The sequence below is a fragment of the Notamacropus eugenii genome, chromosome 7, assembly GCF_028372415.1.
Source record: "Notamacropus eugenii isolate mMacEug1 chromosome 7, mMacEug1.pri_v2, whole genome shotgun sequence".
Lineage (NCBI taxonomy): Eukaryota > Metazoa > Chordata > Mammalia > Diprotodontia > Macropodidae > Notamacropus > Notamacropus eugenii.
The window spans coordinates 34,857,266-34,875,976 of record NC_092878.1 but is presented as its reverse complement, the minus strand read 5'-3'; the positions used below and the strand labels follow the sequence as shown (position 1 = coordinate 34,875,976).

Sequence of the window (18,711 nt, the reverse complement as noted above, 5' to 3'; positions counted from 1 at the left end):
ACAATAAATCAAGCCCTGATCTGAGAGATAAATGCTCACACTGAAAATCTAATTATTTGCTCCAGCACGCTACTCCACCCTCCTTCACCCTCCTTCCCATTAAACTCCTGTGACTCTCTATTACCTCTAGAATCAAATTAAACTCCTTTATTTGATATTTAAAATTCTTTATTTGATATTTAAAGCCACCCAGATTGAAGGTAACTGATGGTCTCAAACCTGTTGGTGAGTTAGTGGGGTGTCTACCCCAAACATGTGAATGGTGGAATGGACAGATGAGAAGAGTTTGTTCCAGAGGTCAGGAAGGAGGCTGAAGCAGGAGCTGTGGAACACTTAGAGCTTGGTCAGACGTCAAAGATGCCAAGGTCATCCACTGCATCCTGGACTATTGCCAGTCATATTGACTGTCAACTTGCCACTGGACTTCAGTGACTCAGGAAGAGCAACTTTGTGCAACTCCATCTCACTTAAATCCAGTTCACTCCCTAGTCAAGACATACCCTGGCATGTCATTGGTCCTCTTTGAAAGCGGAGGATGAACAACAACCCAGTTCTTCAAAACCTGCTTTTATCCTTCCTTTCCAGTCTTACTACACATTACTGTCATCTGCACACTCTTTGGTAACCATACTGACCTTCTTGCTTTTCTTACACGCAGCACTCTCTTTATTCTGTTTATCCCATTGTCTCAGCTGGCTCCCAAATAGTGCCTGGAACATAGTAGGTGCTTAATAAATGTTTATTGACTGAGTAAATTACTACAATACTCTCTCACATCTTCCTCTTAGAATCCCTAGTTTCCTTCAAGACTAGCATCTTCATCAGAAAGCCTTTCCTAGTCTATTTCCCCCTCCCCCTTCCCATCCTGGGTGATGTTGTACGTGTTCTGGATGTGTTTCGCTTCTACCCATACATGTGAATATAATTAACCTTTTTAGGATATAAATATCTCGAAAGCAAGTATACATGTATATGTGTACACACACATTTATTGATATGTATCATGTACATGTATACTACATGTATTTATATGTATTATAAATATATGTAACACGCATTTACATATTTAAATATATGCATATATTTATACATTAAATATATAAAATATGCATTTATATATAAGTATATGTGTACATACACATATTCCAGCACGCGCTCACACGATACACACACCCCAGTATGTACTGTGTGGATTCTCTATTTATCTGTGAACGTGTTGTCTCCTTTTGAAGGCAAGACCTGCCTCACTTTTGCATTTGTAATCCCAGCAACTGTCCCATGCTAAGTCTTTAATGAGTGCTTGTTGACTTATTTGATTGAACAAGTGGTATAGGAGATATCCAGGAAAAGTATAGAGTCAACAGCAGAAGCCCAGCAAGCTTGCCATCTACCCTGGCACCACCTCCCAAGAGCTTCCGGACTGTATCAGCTGCCCTATCTCTAAGTCCTGCAAGTTAAGTCAATTTAACAAGCATTTATTAAGTCATTACTATGTTCCAGGCTTTGGGGTAAGCAATGGGGATACAAAGAAATGCAAAGGACAATACGTACCCTCAGGGAGCTCACAATCTAATCAAGGAGACCATGTGTAAACACTTGTACAAGAAAGATAGATACAGAGTAAATTCAAGATAATTACAGAGGGAAGGCACTAACATTAATGGGGACCGTGAAAGACTTCTTCAGGGTTTTAACTGAACTTGAACACAACCAGGGAAGCCAGAAGGTAGAGGCAAGTTTGGAGAGCATTCCAAGCATGTGGGAGAGTCAATGAAGCCACATGGAGATGGTGATACAAGCCACCACTTCTATACTCTTAAGAGATAGAAGAGGAAAAGGACCCATATGTACAAATATTTATAAGTGCTCTTCTTATGGTGACATAAAACTTGAAACTGAGGGAGTGGCTCTCGATCAAACACTGACTGAGCAAATTGTGGTATATAATTGTGATGGAATACTATTGTGCTATAATAAATGATGAAGGGGATGGTTTCAGAAAAACCTGGGAAGACCTATATGAACTAATACAGAATGAATGAGCAGAACCAAGAGAACAATCGTACACTGACAGCAGTATTGTAAAAATAGTCAACTTTGACTTAGTAACTGGTCAACACAATGACCAACCCACAGTTCTAAAGAGATCACAGCTTCCCATCATAGTGAGCTGATGGATTCAAAGTGCAGATTGAAGAGTATTTTTTCCTTTTCTTTCTTCTTTCTTTCTTTCTTTCTTTCCTTCCTTCCTTCCTTCCTTTCTTCCTTCCTTTCTTTATTTTTCTTTCTTTTCTGACTTAATGCAGGAATTTGCTTTGCTTATCTCTCTCTATATATATTTGTAATAAGTTTTTTTTTTTCTATTGACTTCTCAATGGGTGGAGGAGGAAAAGGTAGAGAATTTGGAACTGACAATAAAACTGAATTTTTAAAAAAAGATGCAGGTGTACGAGGAACAGCAAGTGAGGTCAATGTCACTGGATCATAGACTGTTTGGAGAGAATAAAGCAATAAGCAGATTGGGAAGGGCCAAAAGAGATTTTCTATTTGAATCAGGGGTAATTAGGAGCCTCTACAGTTTATTGAGTAGGGTGGTGACATGATCAGATCTGCATTCTAGGAAGATCACTTTGGCAGCTGAGGGAAAGATGGACTGGAGGGAGAGAGACATGAGACAAGGAGACAAATTAGAAGGCTATTTTATGTCTCTTGAACTATATTATATCTCTTGGACCTTTTTGCAGCATTTAAAAAGGTTCAAGAGACATAATTTCTGAATAATTTAGTCATTTTATTAATAATGCCAGCATTTTAATAAAAGGATGGTCATTTGGTCATCTCTCTCTTAAACCAAAGACAATCAGAGTGGTGGGCTCACAGTTTATATGCCCTTAGAAGAGTAGGTGTTCCCCAGGGTGGGAATCAATTCTGATTGGTTAGCACTCAATGAGGGGTGAACTTTACAAAGGGTTTACTCCAATGAGGGGCTGAGAGTGATATCATGTCACCCTTGAGGCAGAGAGAGACTGTCTCTATGCCCAGACCACCCTGAGCCTTGGGTAATTTAGACAGAAGGATCTATCTCCACCCAAGCTTGATTCACCTTAGACTAGAGATTCTTTGTACATTTGGGTGGGATTGGATAGAGAAGTTAGCTCAACCTATAGACACTGAGGTCTTGAAATGAGGATAGAGAAAAGGAGGAACTCCAAATTCCCCTGAAACCATTAGTTATTAATAATCATCTCTCACATGAAGTTATGAGGGTCTATAACAGGGTGGTAGCAGTGTCCCAAGAAAGAATGGGGCATATATGCGAAAGGTTGCATAGGTGGAATTGACCATATTTGACAACAGATTGGATATTGGAGGCGGGGAAGAGAGGGAGGAGTCAAGGATAATACCCAGGTTGTAGTAATTTACCCAAGGGGGAGAAAGCAGAGGTGGCCTTTACCTGTGATATCTCCTTTTTTGTGTTGCACCCTCATGGCACCAGTCAGCCACATAATAAGGGATTATTGAGTAGATTAAGATTATCACTCCCCTGCATCTGGATTTCTCTTCATTTGGACCTGTGAGGTCGTGTTAGTTTGCATCACTATGTTAATGTACCCTAAGCTTATACTTTTTAAAAGTTCATTGATATCTTTTGAATATTTATTTCCAAGTATATCCCTTCCTTTCCCTTCCCCCCAAACCATCCTTCAAAAAAAAAAGATCAAAAAGGGTAATGAAAGCATCAGTTCAGCCAAGGTAACCAACGCCAGCCACGTTTGACAACGAGGTCTCTCACCTCTGCAAAGAAAATGATTTTTTAATTTCTCTCTTCCTCGGGTCCAGGTTTGATCCAAATCACCGTGTTGGCTTTTTCCTTTGTTTTTCTTCGTCTATTTATGTTGGAAGAGTCATCATGTGTATCGTGCCTAATTCTGCTTACTTTACCTCACATGCTTTTTTGTGTCAGTCATCTTACAGTACAATAATATTCCATTGCATTCATGTACCATAATTGGTTTAGCCAGTTCCCCTACTTGATAGACTTCTATTTTGTTTCCAATTCTTTGCTAGCATAAAAAGGTTTTAAGTTCATATTTTAGAACATGGGTTCTTAACCTTTTTATTTGTAAGATGGACCCCTGTGCCATTCTGGTAAAGTCTGTGGACCCCTTCTCAGAACAGTGGCTTTAAAAGCATAAAATAAGAGGGTTACAGGGGAAACTGAGTATATTGAAACATCATTATTAAGACATTTTTGAAAAGAAGTTCAAGAACCTCTAGATTAAGAATTCCTGCTTTAAAGGGAACAGAGTGAGGACAAGTTTTCTTGAATCTCTGTGCAGTGAGAAGGGTCATGAGGCCTTTCATTCAGGATCTAACAATGGTTACCTAGGTGGAACAAGCACAGGACTTGGACTCAGAAAACTTAGATCCAAATTCAGGTTCATCTTTTTTTTTTTTTAAATAAATTTATTGATATCTCTTGTTTTTATATCACCTAAATTTCCCCTTGCATCTCTCTCACTGTTCCCTCCCAAGAACCAGCCTTTATAACAAAGAATTCAAATTATTGTTAACAGCTGTGTGATCCCAGGCCACTCACTCTACCCTTCTGGGCCAATGTTTTCCCCTCTGTGAAACAGAGACTTGGACTTAGATGATGTCTAGAGTGCCCTTCAACTCTAAATTCTATGATGCTAATTCTTTTCTTTAAACCTCAGTTTCCCCATCTAATAAAATAAGAATAACATTTGTACTACCTTTCTCAGAGAGTTGTGAGAAATGACTTGTACATCGAAAGGGACGTGTGCAAATGTGATACTATTATAAGTTAAGAAGACACGCTAGAACTTATCCTGGAAAACAAAGAAAAAAAGGGATATTCTGCCTTCACATAGTTAGTATATATCCTACCAGCATCGTGCCTTTAATTCTCCCCCTTCCCTTTGCAGCATGGTAATCTCCCTTAGTATATGACTCAGTACAGAATTCAGCATCTATCTCCTGTTTTATAATCAATTTGTTTTTCTTGGCATGGTCACTTTAAATTTGGGTTTTTCGTAGCTCATTCATTATGGAGGAATGAACAGCTGGTGGAAAGCACAGGACGATTTTTAGGTCTATGGGTGAGTGGAGTTAGTTACCGCCTCATTCCTTGGTGTTTCCTCGCAGGTGGTTACTGGGGTAACAAGCCACGCTGCTAGCAAATTGGAGGCATAGACATGATTGGGTCTTAGGTCTGGGAATGGTCAGCATCATGCTGTGGGATTTGAAAAGCAGAGAGGAGTGTGTGTGTGTGTGTGTGTGTGTGTGTGTGTGTGTGTGTGTGTGTGTTTGTGTGTTTGTGTGTGTGTGCGTGCGCAGAAGATACCGAGGTTGCTGGGGACCAGCTAACAGCTTCTCAGCTCATGTGTGGTAGCTGTCAGAGAGAAGGGAAACCGGAGCACTGTGCTGGACAGAATGTCTGGTACAGCCACAAGGTCAGCTGTCAACCGTGATTGGAGTCATCCTAGTCAGGAAATCTCAAGGTGTGTGTCCGTGTCTCCTCTTTAATAATGGTCTATAGCTCAGAGATGGGTGGCTTTAGGAAGCACTGTTGTTAATTCGAGTTCTTTTTTGGAGGTTCTAACTCTGCTTTCTTCCAAGGGGTAAGAATTTTGTGGACTACTGTCTATTCTCCGTACACTAAGAGCCGTTGCTACCCAGTGTTTGTGGAGGTAAGTGGGCACTTATCAAAGACAATAAGCAGGTAGCATTGAAGAAAGACCACTACTGTAGTCAGATGTCCTAGGTTCAAATCCTCCCTCTCTCACTACCTGTGTGATCTTGGACAAGTCACTGAAGTTCCCTTGGTCTCAGTTTCCTTAGCTGTAAAATGAGGGCATGGGGCAAAATGGCCTCTAAGGTCCCTTCAGCTCTAGATATATGATCTTAAAAAACACTTAAGAGAGGCAGAAAGACTAAGGATCAAGTTACTAAGACTTACTTATGACCTTGACCACTTAAATCTTTCTGGAACACTGTTAACCTCTTTCATAAAATAACGATAGTGCCGGCCCTGCTACCCTCCCAGGGTTGGTGAGAATACCTTTAGGGATGGTGTGTGAAAGAGTATTGGAACAGTTAAAAGTGTAAAGCCTTCTTATTCTCCAAATTCCTAAAGGTGATTTTATTAATTGTCTGAGGAGAAAGGGGAAAATAGAGTCACCAAAAACACTGTTCTTGGAGTCTGACTTATACTCGCTCCCTAAGAGAGAATCTGGGTCATTCAGGAAGCCTTTTTTTTTTTTTAATAGATAGGTCCTTTAGAATAGAAAGCAGCCTTGTTCTGAATGTATGACAGGCAGAAGGGAGGCTTAGAGGGAAATTCTCCAGCAGAGTGGGTGTTGGGGAGCACTTACCCAACACCATGAGTAATGTCTGTGTGTGTGCATGTGTGCACCACAAAGGAAGAGGACTAACGATTAAAGCATTGTTTAGGTTACGTTTGGCGTTTGGTATTTCTGTGCATAGGTCTCTGACTTGCCACATTACAGAGGAGGGATGTGGGTTCGCTTCAAGCAATGCTTCCTTGAGCACCTACTGCACGCCAAGGCCCTGCCTTGAAATACCCAGAGAGATAGCAGTGATATGCAAAGAAAATTCTGTAGAAGTTAAAAGAGGAAAAAGTTGACTTGTATCCAAGTGGGAAAGAAGAGAAGAGGGAAGGCCTCATTGAGGAAGTATTCTCTAAGTAATCGCCTAAGAGGCAGGTGGCATGGTAAAGTGTATAGAGGACCAGCTCCATCATCAGGAAGGTCTGGGTTCAAATTCTGTCTGTGATACTGGTTGGGTGACACTGGCAAGACTAACCCCTCAGTGCTCCAGGCACCCCTTTAAAGTTTTAGGTTCCAGACTAGTGACTGCTCTCCATTGGTGGAAGGAGTTCCCTGCAGTGATAACATTCTAGGACAAACTTAACCTGAACCTTGAAGGATGGGGAGATTTTCAACAGGCAGAAATGGGAGAATGAGACTCACTTCTAAAAAATTAAACAGTCTATGCCCTCAAGGAGGAAAAGGGTAAAAATAACTTAAATGCAGATAAATACAAGAAGATTTTTTTAATCCAGATCTGGAATTTCAGTGGTATTTGGCACAGGTCTCCAAAGTGGAGAGGTGGGGTCCTGGGGGGGAGCATGGATTGATCCTAAGTGTGTTGTGGCTCAAGCCCCAAGGAGTGTGTGATCCACCAGACTTGGTGAGGATGGGTGCCATCCTACCCTGTGCCCCAAAGCTAACTGTGGGTTTGTCTCTAACATAACTGTTCCCTCCCCTTCCTTATTCCTGTGCTGTGCCCCTTTTCAGGGCTGGCCCTGGCTCCTCAGGGCAGTTATCCTAAACAAACCCAGCCACCCACAAAGCTATAAATGCAAAGGTCTTGCCCTACCCTATAATCCTACCTCCCTGACTCCTGATAGCCTTGTGAGTGCAGCAGCCATGACTTAGCTCTGCCCATGGACCCTCTGCCCCCTGGGTCAGGAGATAGTGAATAGAAGTCCTCACCTTACTCCCTACACATACACACACACACACACACACACACACACACACACACACACACACATGCAACACACACGTGCACTCATGTACACACACTTTTCACTTATTTTATGGGAGAGAATGAAAAACAAAGGATGGACAACCATGGATAGGTTTTGTGGACATTATTTTCCTTTTTAGGAGGCATCTGGTGGCACAGTCTAGAGCACTAGGCCTGGGGTTAGAAAGTTGTTGTTGTTTAGTCTGTTTTTCAGTTGTGTGTCCAACTCTTCATGACTCCATTTGGGGTTTTCTTGGCAAAGATACTAGAGTGATTTGCCATTTCCTTCTCCAGTTTATTTTACAGATCAAGAAACTGAGACAAACAGGGTGAAGTGACTTGCCCAGGGTCACACAGCTAGTAAGTATCTGAGGCCAGATTTGAACTTGGGAAGATGAGCCTTCCTGACTCTGGGCCTGGCTCTCTATCCACTGCACCATGGAGTCAGGAAGACCTGAGTTCCAATCCAGCCTCAGGCACTTACCAGCTGTGTGCTCCTGGGCAAATCACTTTACTTCTGTTTGTCTGTTTCCTGCACTGCAGAAGGAAGATGATGATAGCACCGATCTTATTGGACTGTTGTCAGGATCACATGAGATAACATTTATTAAAGCACTTAGCCCAGTGACTAGCTCATAACAGCCACTTTAAAAATGTTTATCCCCTTATTTCCTCTTTGCAAACCAGCTCTACTTCTACCCACCATCCTTCCAGACTGCTTTTCCTTGGCTCATCACACAACTGAAACTATTCTTTTCGAAGTGGCTTATGGTCTCTAAATTGACAAGCTGGTTTTTTCTTAATCCCCGTCTTGCATGACCTCTCTGCCACATTTGATACTGCTCTGCCCTCCTGGACACTTACTGTCTCCTCTCTGGGTTTTTGTGACACTGCTTCTTCTCCTTTCTCCTCCTGCCTCTTTGATTTCTCCTTAGTCTCCTTTGCTGGATCACCAACCATAGCCTGATTCCTTACGACTGTCCCTGGGCACTTCTCACCTTCTCTCACTTGGTGAATCGATCAGCTCCCCTGGATTTAAGTATCATCTCTCTAGGGAGGACGCATTGATCTATATATCCAGCCTGAACCTTTTCCCCAAGCTCCTTTCCCATAACACTAACTGCCCATTGTGGGTCATTTCAAGCTTGAATTTCCATAGACATCTCAAACTCAGCATGACCCAAACTGAACTAATTATACTGTTTGCCCCCAAACTCACCCATCTTCTGACTTTCCTTATTTATAACTTTCGTGTTATCCATGACTCCTCACTTTCCCTCACCTTACTTATCTCCAGGTTTGCTAAATTTTGCCATTTCTACCTCCGTCACATATCTCATGTCTATCCCCTTATATCTACTTGTGTAGCTACCACCCCATCACCTTCCACCTGGACCATTGCAATAGCCTCCTAATTGATCTCCTTTCCTCAGATCACCTCTCTCCTATCTGATGTGCGGAAACTCCTATTATCAAGGTAGATTAACCCCCTATCTCTAACCATGTATTGTCTTAGAGAATTGCTTGGGGCACTTAGAGAGCTTCTTGGGAGAAATTAAGTGACTTGCCCACAGTCACACAGCCAGTATGCCGGAGGCTAGACTTAAACCCAGGTCATCTTAAAATAGATCTCTTCCCACCGTGCTAATGATGCCTATTTCTACTTCTAAAGTAGAACTGTCAAACTCATAGCCTGCTGGTAGCAAAACTCCTTGAAGTAGATTAAAATGTAATTGGGAAATAATTAATAATATACATAAAAATAGATGGTGTTAATTTGTGGTTTTTAAAGTAAAAATGCAGCCTGCAGGGATCTCCTGCTATTTGAGTTTGACGGCACTGCTCTAAATATAAAACTGATGCAAAGTAAGAAAGAAATAATTATGAGGAGTGGGGATAAGAGCCCTAAGGAGTGGGAAATTCAGTCAGCCACTGACATCTCTGCCTCAGCCCTGGGTCAGATCCTCTGGGACACCCATCCTGAAGATTCCTGGCAGACCTGCTTTAAGTTTTTAGTTGTTTAACCTTTCCTATTAATGTTTAAGTTCCTCCTAGACAAGGGCCATACCTTCTCCTTCCTTATTCTCACTATCTCCCCTAGTATCAAGCATGTTGCTAGATGTGCACCAGGCATCCAGGAAGTAGGCGTTAAGTGAATGAGTTACGTGCACAAGGAATCTGGCAGACATAGGGAACCAAAGAAAACATACTCACCACTGCCCAGAAAAGGCAAACCACTTGGTATAGTCAGGTAAGAGTAGATAAGGCCAACCACTTGGTGTAGTCAGGCAAAAGTTGTGCCTTCTCTTGGGTCGTGGACCCCTTTTGCCAGTTTGCTAAAGCCTGTGGATCCTTCTCAGAAGAACAAATGAATAAGGCATTTATTAAGCACTTACTGTATGGTGCAAAGTACTGTGCCAAGTCCTGGAAATCTAAACTAAAAAATTAAAACAGCCCTAGTCTCAAGGAACTGTCTTCTAACAGGGGAAGACAACACATGTGGAATCATAAATTCCAAAAATATAATGATTTTAAGTGTGTAAAATTAAACATGAAGGATTGTAAAGGAAACCGGTTTATTGAAATACAATTTTTTAACAAGTTCATGTTAAGGACTTCTGGTCTAATGAGAAGATCACTGAGGGCAAAAGCCTGGGTTGGAAAAAGCCTGTGTTCATTCTGTCCCAGCTCTACCCCTTACTGCCTGTGTGAATGAGGGCTAATTACTTCCACTCTAGAGCCTCAGTGTACCATAAAATTGAGACAACATACCAATCCCACAGAACTGTTGAAGGGATCAAATATATTTAAATAATTTTGTAAACCACAGAATGCTAACATAAATGTAAGACTATTCTTACTCATTGCTAGTTACCTGTGTGACAATGGACAAGTCACTTCCCAAGGGCAACTTCAGTTAACAAACAAGTAGGCTTTCATCAGCTGTATTCAACGATGGAGGACATCCTAACCATTGTGCAGTTGACTGAAAGATATAGGCTTTAAGGTCCCATTGTGCTAACTGTTTATGAAAAAACATGTGATTCAGTAGTGTTCTCATTGACAAAAATGTACGTGTTGCAGGGGAGTAAGGGAAGGGTTATGGACTAGATGAACCTTAATGTGTTTTCTACCTCTAAATCTATTTCATTAGTGGTCCCCACATAGGTTGATCATGATAGAACTGCTAATCACTGACCACTACTTAAGGCATAATTCTCTTTGAGTTAATAAGGGAATTTTTTTTTCCTAAAGACATTTGGTCCCCTAGTTCAGTTCTAAAATTGTGTATGTGTCTGTCTGTCTGTCTGTGTGTCTGTCTGTCTGTCCCACATCAGTTCCAAGGTGGTAGAAAGTGGGAGGGAAGGAACCATTTGGAATATTACTTTGGAGCTGGGAACGTTTCTGGAAGCTGCTAAGGATAAAACTATAAAGAGGATTTAGAAGTTTGGGGCTTCTCCGTCACTGAGGGTCCCTTTGAGGTGGGGGTTGAAGGAAGGAAAGAAATGAGGAAATAAACATCTATTAGGTGTGTTATGTGTGAGGCACTGTGCTGAATTGCTTTGCAAATATTATCCCCTTGAATCCTCATAACAACCTTGGAATATGAGTGCTGTCATTATCCCCATTTTGCAGGTGAGAAAACCGAGGCTGAGGGGTTAATTGATTTGCCCAGCATTGTATAACTAGTAAGTGAATCAGGCAAGATTTGATCTCAGGTCATCCTGAATCCAAATCCAATACTCTCCTTGAAGTATTGAAGTAATAAATGGCTATCCTGGAGAACAGAAGAAAAGGATAAAAGGGGCAAGTTAAGTGGGAGGCTATTCTGGGCTTATGCAGAATAACATAATTCTAGGTTTCAGAGCAACTTGCCACTGTTATTTCTTCCTACCACCTGAAGAGTACAAGCTACTCTTCAGTCTACTTGACTGGGTGGGGTAAAAGAGTCCAATTTGGGTTACTTCCTTCCCTGGAAACTGACAAGTATCACTCAGCACAATGACTATTTCCAGAAGGTAATTGGTTTCGGTTCCTCCCCAAAAGGAAATGAGGCTTACATCTCTATTATAAGAAATGCAAGGGGTGGAAATGAGGTCCTTCAACTTAAAGAAAGTGATTTTCACGAAGTTAAGTGTATTCTCTTTTGGGAAAAACAATCCACCAAGGATTGACAAACTAGAACACATCCAAAGAAAATGATTGGGATCATTTAAGGTTTGAAAACCATATCCTCTGAGGAATGGCTCTTCCTAGGGAACCCAGAGAGTCCAGAGAGGTGCCATGACTTACCTAATGTCACATACCTAGTATTAGAGCTAGGATTTGAACCCAGCTCTCTTGATTTAATCTGCGTTAAAATCAAAGATAGAGGTCATTGAATTCCTCATTTTACAGATGAAGAAACCAAGGTACAGTCCAATGTTGAAGAAACTAGGTTGTTTAGTCTAGGAAAGGAAGGATTTGTGGGGAAAGACAGGTCAAGAAAGTTACCTCCAAATATTTAAAAGGCTATCAAGTGGATTTTCTTCTGTTTAACTCCAGAATGTAGATCTAAGATCAGTGACTTGGTCGTCCCTGGGAAACACATTTTTAACTTAATAAATATGGAAGAACTTTTCTAATAATTGAATTGTCCAAAGATGGAAGGAGCTGCCTTATGAGATCTCCATCATTCTGTTTTTCAAGCGAAGGTTGGCTGATTGAGTTTCCTCATTTCTGTCTTAATAACTGAACTGAAATTGAAACCCTTCAAGTAGGGGCTGGGATGTTAGAGAAAGGATTCCAATTCTAGTACAGACTCAAAGAGATGATATACAAGGTGTACCTAACTCTCCATGATTCTGTGATTTTCTACCCAGATAGGGACCAAAAATCCAAACAAACTCTAGATCCAGATAATCATAGAATGTTAGAAATGGAAAGAAATGTACTGACCATCTAGTGGAACACCTTTGTTTTACATCTGAGGAAACTGAAGCTCAAAGACAGGAAGTAATCTGACCAAAATCACACAGCTATTTAATGGCAAAAACTAAGGCTGACATTCAGCTCTCCAGACTCCTGATCTGCATTTCCAGCCACAGCACAGGAGAAGGCGTTTGTTCAAAGGCTAGTTGCCTTTTTCAGAAAAGGCAACAGAGGACATGAAAGAGGAGTACTAATGGGAGGGTAGACCTTTGGCTGGCAGGTGGAGGAAAGATATTCATATTTTTTGTCTTTTTTTGGTTGTTGTTACATTTGAGTGCCGACCTGTCTCCCTCTCTCCTTTCCAATCCCACACTAAAGAAGGCCAACTATGCAATACATACTTCCATATATCAGGTCTTTCTCTGGAGGTAGATAGTACCTCATAGGTCCTTTGTACTTGATTTGAATATTCACATATGTATATTCACATATATTCTTCAAACAATATTGTCGTTATTGTATACAACATTCTCTTGATTCTACTGATTTCACTCCATTATTTTATGTAAGTCTTTCCATGTTTTCCTAAAATGTCTTACCACATGGTAATATTCCATCATAATTATACCATAACTTATTCAGCCATTTCCCAGTTGATGGACATCCTCTCAATTTCCAGTTCCTTGCCACCACAAAGAGAGCTGCTAAAAATATGTTAGAACATATACTTTCTTTTCCTTTTTCCTTGATCACCTTGGGAAACAGACCTAATAGTGGTATCGATAGGTCAAAGGGTATATACAGTTTCATAACTTTTGAGGCATAATCCCAGATTGCTCTCCAAAAGTTCATAGTCCCACCAATGATGTATTAGTATTCCAACTTTTTCACATCCTCTCCAACATTTGCTCTTTTCCCCTATCATTTTAGCTAATCTGATAGATGTGAGATGGTCCCTCAAAGTTGTTTTAATTTGTAGTTCTCTAATCAATAATAATTAGAGAGTTTTTTCATATGACTATAGATAGCTTTGATTTTTTTTCTCCAAAAACTGGCTGTTCGGCTCCTTTGACCATTTGTCAACTGTGCATTCATCTTTTAATCATTAAAAGTTGGGCTTGATCTCACTGATTTTGGAAAGTCCCTGCAGATCACAGCCATCCATGCCTACCTATTCTGTGCTCTATGTGTTTATATTATCCCAGAAATTCAGCACAGGGGTCCACCTAACTTGGTGGAGGTCATCCTCAATTTTTTCCTAACATTGGGAAGTTACCAGGGGAACCTCTGGTAGCTTCACTCTACTTCTCCTCTCTCTCTGTCATCCTATGACCATACCCATCTTCTCTTCCTGTCATATTTTCTTGATGGCTGAGGTTACTCCTGTTCTTCAAAGTCCCTCAATGTCTACATGTTGCAGCCTACTCAAGCCCATGATGCACCTCACTAGGTCTTTCTTCCCCACAACAATGCGGGTAGAATTTTGGCATTAAAAAAACAGGCTTTTTTTCACTGCATTTGTTCCTTACTGTGTGGATGTTCAGGCCAGATTCTTGAGCGGTTACAGACCCCTTCCAGGACGTTCTAAAGTATTTCTGTGGTTTTTTTCCCCTCCTAAATTTATTATTTATTTTTAACATTATTTTTTTTTCATTTTGGGTTGCAAATTCTTTCCCTCCCTGTAGCTCCTCCACCACCTATTGAGAAGACAAGAAATATATCAATTATACATATGAAATCATGCAAAACATATGAAATATTAGCAATGTTAAAAAAAATAAGAAAAATGAAGACCAATTTGCATTCAGACTTCATCAATTCCCTCTCTGGAGGTGGATGGTATTTTTCATGATGACTCCTTCGGAACTGTCTTGGATCATTGTATTGATTGGAATAGCTAAGTCTTTCATGACCTTTCATGACCTTCCTTGATGTGGTCAGCACAATGGGGGCTCAATGCAGCCAGCCCAATGTCATCAGTAAACAGGAATAATGAGGACATAAATCTGTTTTCAGGGAATCTCCTTTACTATACCTTTGGCAAACGCACATTCCCTTGTTTTGTGCCTCTCCTGGTGTTTGTAATTGGTGCTGGTGGAGTCATTGAATGGGTTATTTTAAACTGTCAATTCCTTGAAAGCAGGGAATGTCTTTAGCCTTTCTTTGTGTCACCAGCACATAGTACCAGGTCTGACGTATTGCAAGTGCCTAATAAAGGCTGGATGACTGAATATTAAATGATTCTTATATATAAATGGCAGACATCTTTTTGGGAACGACCCTTTGGGGTGGCATTTGGCTTAGTAAATCAAATTATTTTTCCTAATCAGCAACCAAAAGCTCAACGGAACTTTGTATTCTCTACATCTTTCATTCACCTGAAAAATAATAAAGATGTATTCCATAGTTGAGCACTACTTGTGAAAGCTTCTTTGTTCCCTCTTTATACCCTCACTGACAATGCCCTAGATTCATGTAAATATGACTCACAGAAAGACTTTGTATGGGTAGAAGACTTGGCAAAGTGGTCAGTAGTTATGGATTATTTTGTTATCTTAAAACTAGTCATTAGATATTCAATTGCTTTTTTTCTTTTAGATATAACTCTTTGCTACCAGAAAAAAAGCTCGACAAGAAGTGTTCCGTTGTATGTGGGGATGACCTCCTTGGGATAGAAGCCTAGTAGTGATCAAAGGGTAAGAACATTTTAGTCACTAAAATTTCCGTATCCTTGGCACTTTACACAAGACTGCCGTCTAAGCCTCAGTTTCAACAACCGTAAAATATGAATTATGATACTTTCACTCCTTACCTCAGAAGGTTGTCATGATGAAAGTGCTTTGTAAGCCTTGAAGAGCTTTTAAAATCCGAACAATTTGCTATTATTACTAGTTGTAGGCTAAGAGCAACATCTCCGTATATGGTGGTTAGTTATACACCTCCAGTGCTATGAATAGAGGAACCCAGAAAGTGACTTGCCTCACATGACACAGGAAAAGACAGTAAACTCCCTAGCAGATCCAGAATGTCCATTTGTACACAGGTATAGCCACAGAACTGGGCTCTCTGGGAGGGGTAGAGCAAAAACTGAAAAGAAGAGGGAAAAGATATAGCTGACCCGTTTCTTAAAGGCCATTATGGTTTGGTACTATTGACTAGAATTTAATCTGAAAGCATTTGGGTCACTAGGCCTCTTGAAACTCTATTTTGCATCTTGCTGTTTTATGATGTGTTATAATTATATGTTTATGTTTTATCCTCCCGGTAGACTGCATGCTTTATGGGGGCAGGAACATGTCTTATTTCAACTTTGTACCTTCCTCAGTCCTAGCAAAGTGTTTATTATATGAATAAACAATGAGATACAAACCCACACGGCCCAAATGGAGAATGAAATTCCCTTTCCTCCTGAGTCACTTGAGAAGCTTCATGAGAGTTGCTTTCAGTGACCTTCTGTTGATTCATTTGAGGGGCTCTTCAGGAACTTCTGCATCCTGAAACAAAGCTTGGGATTCCAGGAAAATGTCCTCATCAGCTGAAAGAGGAACACTGTATTCTCATCATGATAAGCTGAGACTTGAGGTTCACGTGCTATTGATTTGACTTGACTGAAAACTTTTGCATGTTACTCCTTCCTGAAAATGTTGGAAGTTTGAATGAGATCTCCACCTCCAAAAGAAAATCAGCCTGTAATGTCCTTTGAAAAATCAGCTTTTCCCTTTTCTTTTCAGTCTTTGCTCTACCTCTTCCAGAGAGCCCAGTTCTGTGGCTATACCTGTGTACAAATGGACATTCTGGATCTGCTAGGGAGTTTACTGTCTTTTCCTGTGTCATGTGAGGCAAGTCACTTTCTGGGTTCCTCTATTCATAGCACTGGAGGTGTATAACTAACCACCATATACGGAGATGTTGCTCTTAGCCTAAAACTAGTAATAATAGCAATTGTTTGAATTTTAAAAGTTCTTTAAGACTTACAAAGCACTTTCCTTATGACAACCTTCTGCGGTAAGGAATGAAAGTACTATAATTCACATTTTATGAGGCTTAGAGTGGTAACATAATTTGTTTCAAGTCACAAAGCTAATGTTAGAGCTAGGATTCCAACCCAAGAATACTGATTTCAAATCTAATAGAATCACAGAGTCATTGAGTTGGATACCACATTTAAAGGGATATTGACAAATTGGTCATATCTAGAGGATGCTGAGAGGTTAGGAGATAATGAATCCACTGAAACAAATAGGCATGTTTAACCTGGAGAAGAGAAGACTGTAGGGGGAGGCATTGGGGAAAGGCATGTGAAGAATGTCTTCAACTATCTGAGGGCAGTCATGTGGGAGAGAATTAGACTTCGACTTGACCCAAGAGGATAAAAGTAGGAAAAATGGGTAAAAGTAATAAGAGACACATTTAGTTTTGTTTATGGAAATCTAACTAACAATCAGAGCTAAGCAGATGAGTAGTCAAGTTAACTTTTAGTTTGTTTGGTTTTTGGTTTTTTTTTTAGCATTGGGGCTAGTTTTATACTGACAATTCATATTCTTTCATTTGAGTCTCCTTGTGACAAATAAAAATAATTCACATTTGTGTAGCACTTTAAGGTTTATAAAGGTGTTTACATCCATTCTCTCCTTTAATCCTCACAAGAGCCCTGTAAGGTAGGTACCATCATTGTTGCTGCTGTTTAGTCATTTCAGTTATATCTGAAGCTTTGTGACCCCATCTGGGGTTTTCTTGGGGTTTTCTGGAATGGTTTGCCATTTTCTCCTCCAGTTCATTTTACAGATTTACCATTAATTAGAAACCTACTAAGCAGAATACTTAATTAATTGGAATTTTTCTTCCACCCTTTTTAGAAGAGACTAACTCCCCCATACAGCAGGTAGGTGGCACTATGAATAGGGAGCTGTGTGAGAATGATGTCATCAAGGTACACTAAAGCTTCCAGATAATTCATATTCCCTACTGCTTTCTCCATCAGCCTTGGGAAGATGGTTCATGCCCCAGACACAGCTTGGGGCCTTTGCTCAAGCTGGTAAAACTGCAGTTAGATAAGTGAAAGCAGTCTTCCTTGTTTCCTCAGACACTAAATCGGCAGTGCCCACTACACACGTCCAAGGCTGGCCTTGCAGACAATCCAGGTCAGCTTGCATCCATGTTGCACAATGTACTGGTCCTCTTTAGTCCTCTTGTTCAGAGTTTGGTAATTAATACACATTTTCTTAGGCACCAGCACTAGAGGTGATGCATAAGGTCTTCTGGATTCAGTGATAAAGCCATTCACCAGCATTCCTTTGAGATTGTTTCTGAGATCTTCCATCATAGATGAAGGAATCCATCCTAGCTCTTTCTCTGAATGTTCCAGAATCAGTAAGCTCAAACATCCTATTTTTTCACTCATGCAATCAGAATGCACTGTTCTCTTTCTGAATTCCAGCCTCAACCTATCCTTCTACTCTTGTAGTACTGGGGAGTCCCCAGAGTCAAATACCTCAGGATCAAGTGCAGAGGGTGAAAAGTTGGGGCTCCTGTGTTGTTCACTGGGACCTGTTACCTCTATCCTCTTGTAAGCCTCTGCACAGTCTCCGTGGATGATCAAAGTATATAGGTATTGGGTACCAGTTTGTTGCTTGCAGTATCCCACTAGAATTTGGAAGACTAGAATCAATGACAATAAATGAGTGTTGGAGGATCTGGATGTACCAGAGCCAGAATGTTCCCTTTTCTGTTAACCCCTAGATATATCCCATGTACGGATAGTCTTCATCATTCAAACCACCATGTCCAAGCCTTGTCATAGACTTTTAAGACATTTTACCAAAATACCAGTCATAAAAAGATTAGAAATGATGGTAGCTTGAGAGCCACTCATTATCTGGGACCGCATTGCAATCCACACTCTAAATGTGTACCATCACCTCTGCACAAGGTCCTATAGACAGATCAAAAATTGATGAAGAGCTCAAGGTGACTATCCCACACAGCTGTGGAGACTCCTATAGTACAGATTTAACCTATGGAGCAAGAACATATCGATAGCCAACCTGGCATGGCTGCCAACCTAGGTGCAGACAAGTCTGATCCTGATGGTCAGCGAATACCAAGTATTAACTCAGGTACAGCAATTGAAAAATCAGTCAGTGACAAGAGAATTAAGCCTCTTGGACTAGTCTCTAGGCTAGTGAAAGGTATAGTTAGACATGGATTATGGCAAAAATACTA

The 18,711-nt window shown here is 40.6% G+C and overlaps 1 protein-coding gene across 5 annotated transcripts in view; it reads left to right on the top strand.

The window, feature by feature from the left end:
- The window catches only part of GPR68 (G protein-coupled receptor 68), a 50,691-nt gene that overhangs the window by 16,567 nt on the left and 15,413 nt on the right, over positions 1-18,711 (top strand). For 2 of the 5 annotated variants that reach the window (XM_072624548.1, XM_072624547.1), the window contains 2 exons: positions 5,644-5,714; positions 15,088-15,185. The exons of 1 other annotated variant lie outside the window; for it this stretch is intronic. The gene's annotated coding sequence lies outside the window, so the exon portion shown is untranslated. Of the gene's footprint in view, positions 1-1,121; positions 5,526-5,643; positions 5,715-15,087; positions 15,186-18,711 lie in introns of those variants that run through there. 2 more of the 5 variants (XM_072624549.1, XM_072624550.1) reach the window with 2 other exon arrangements.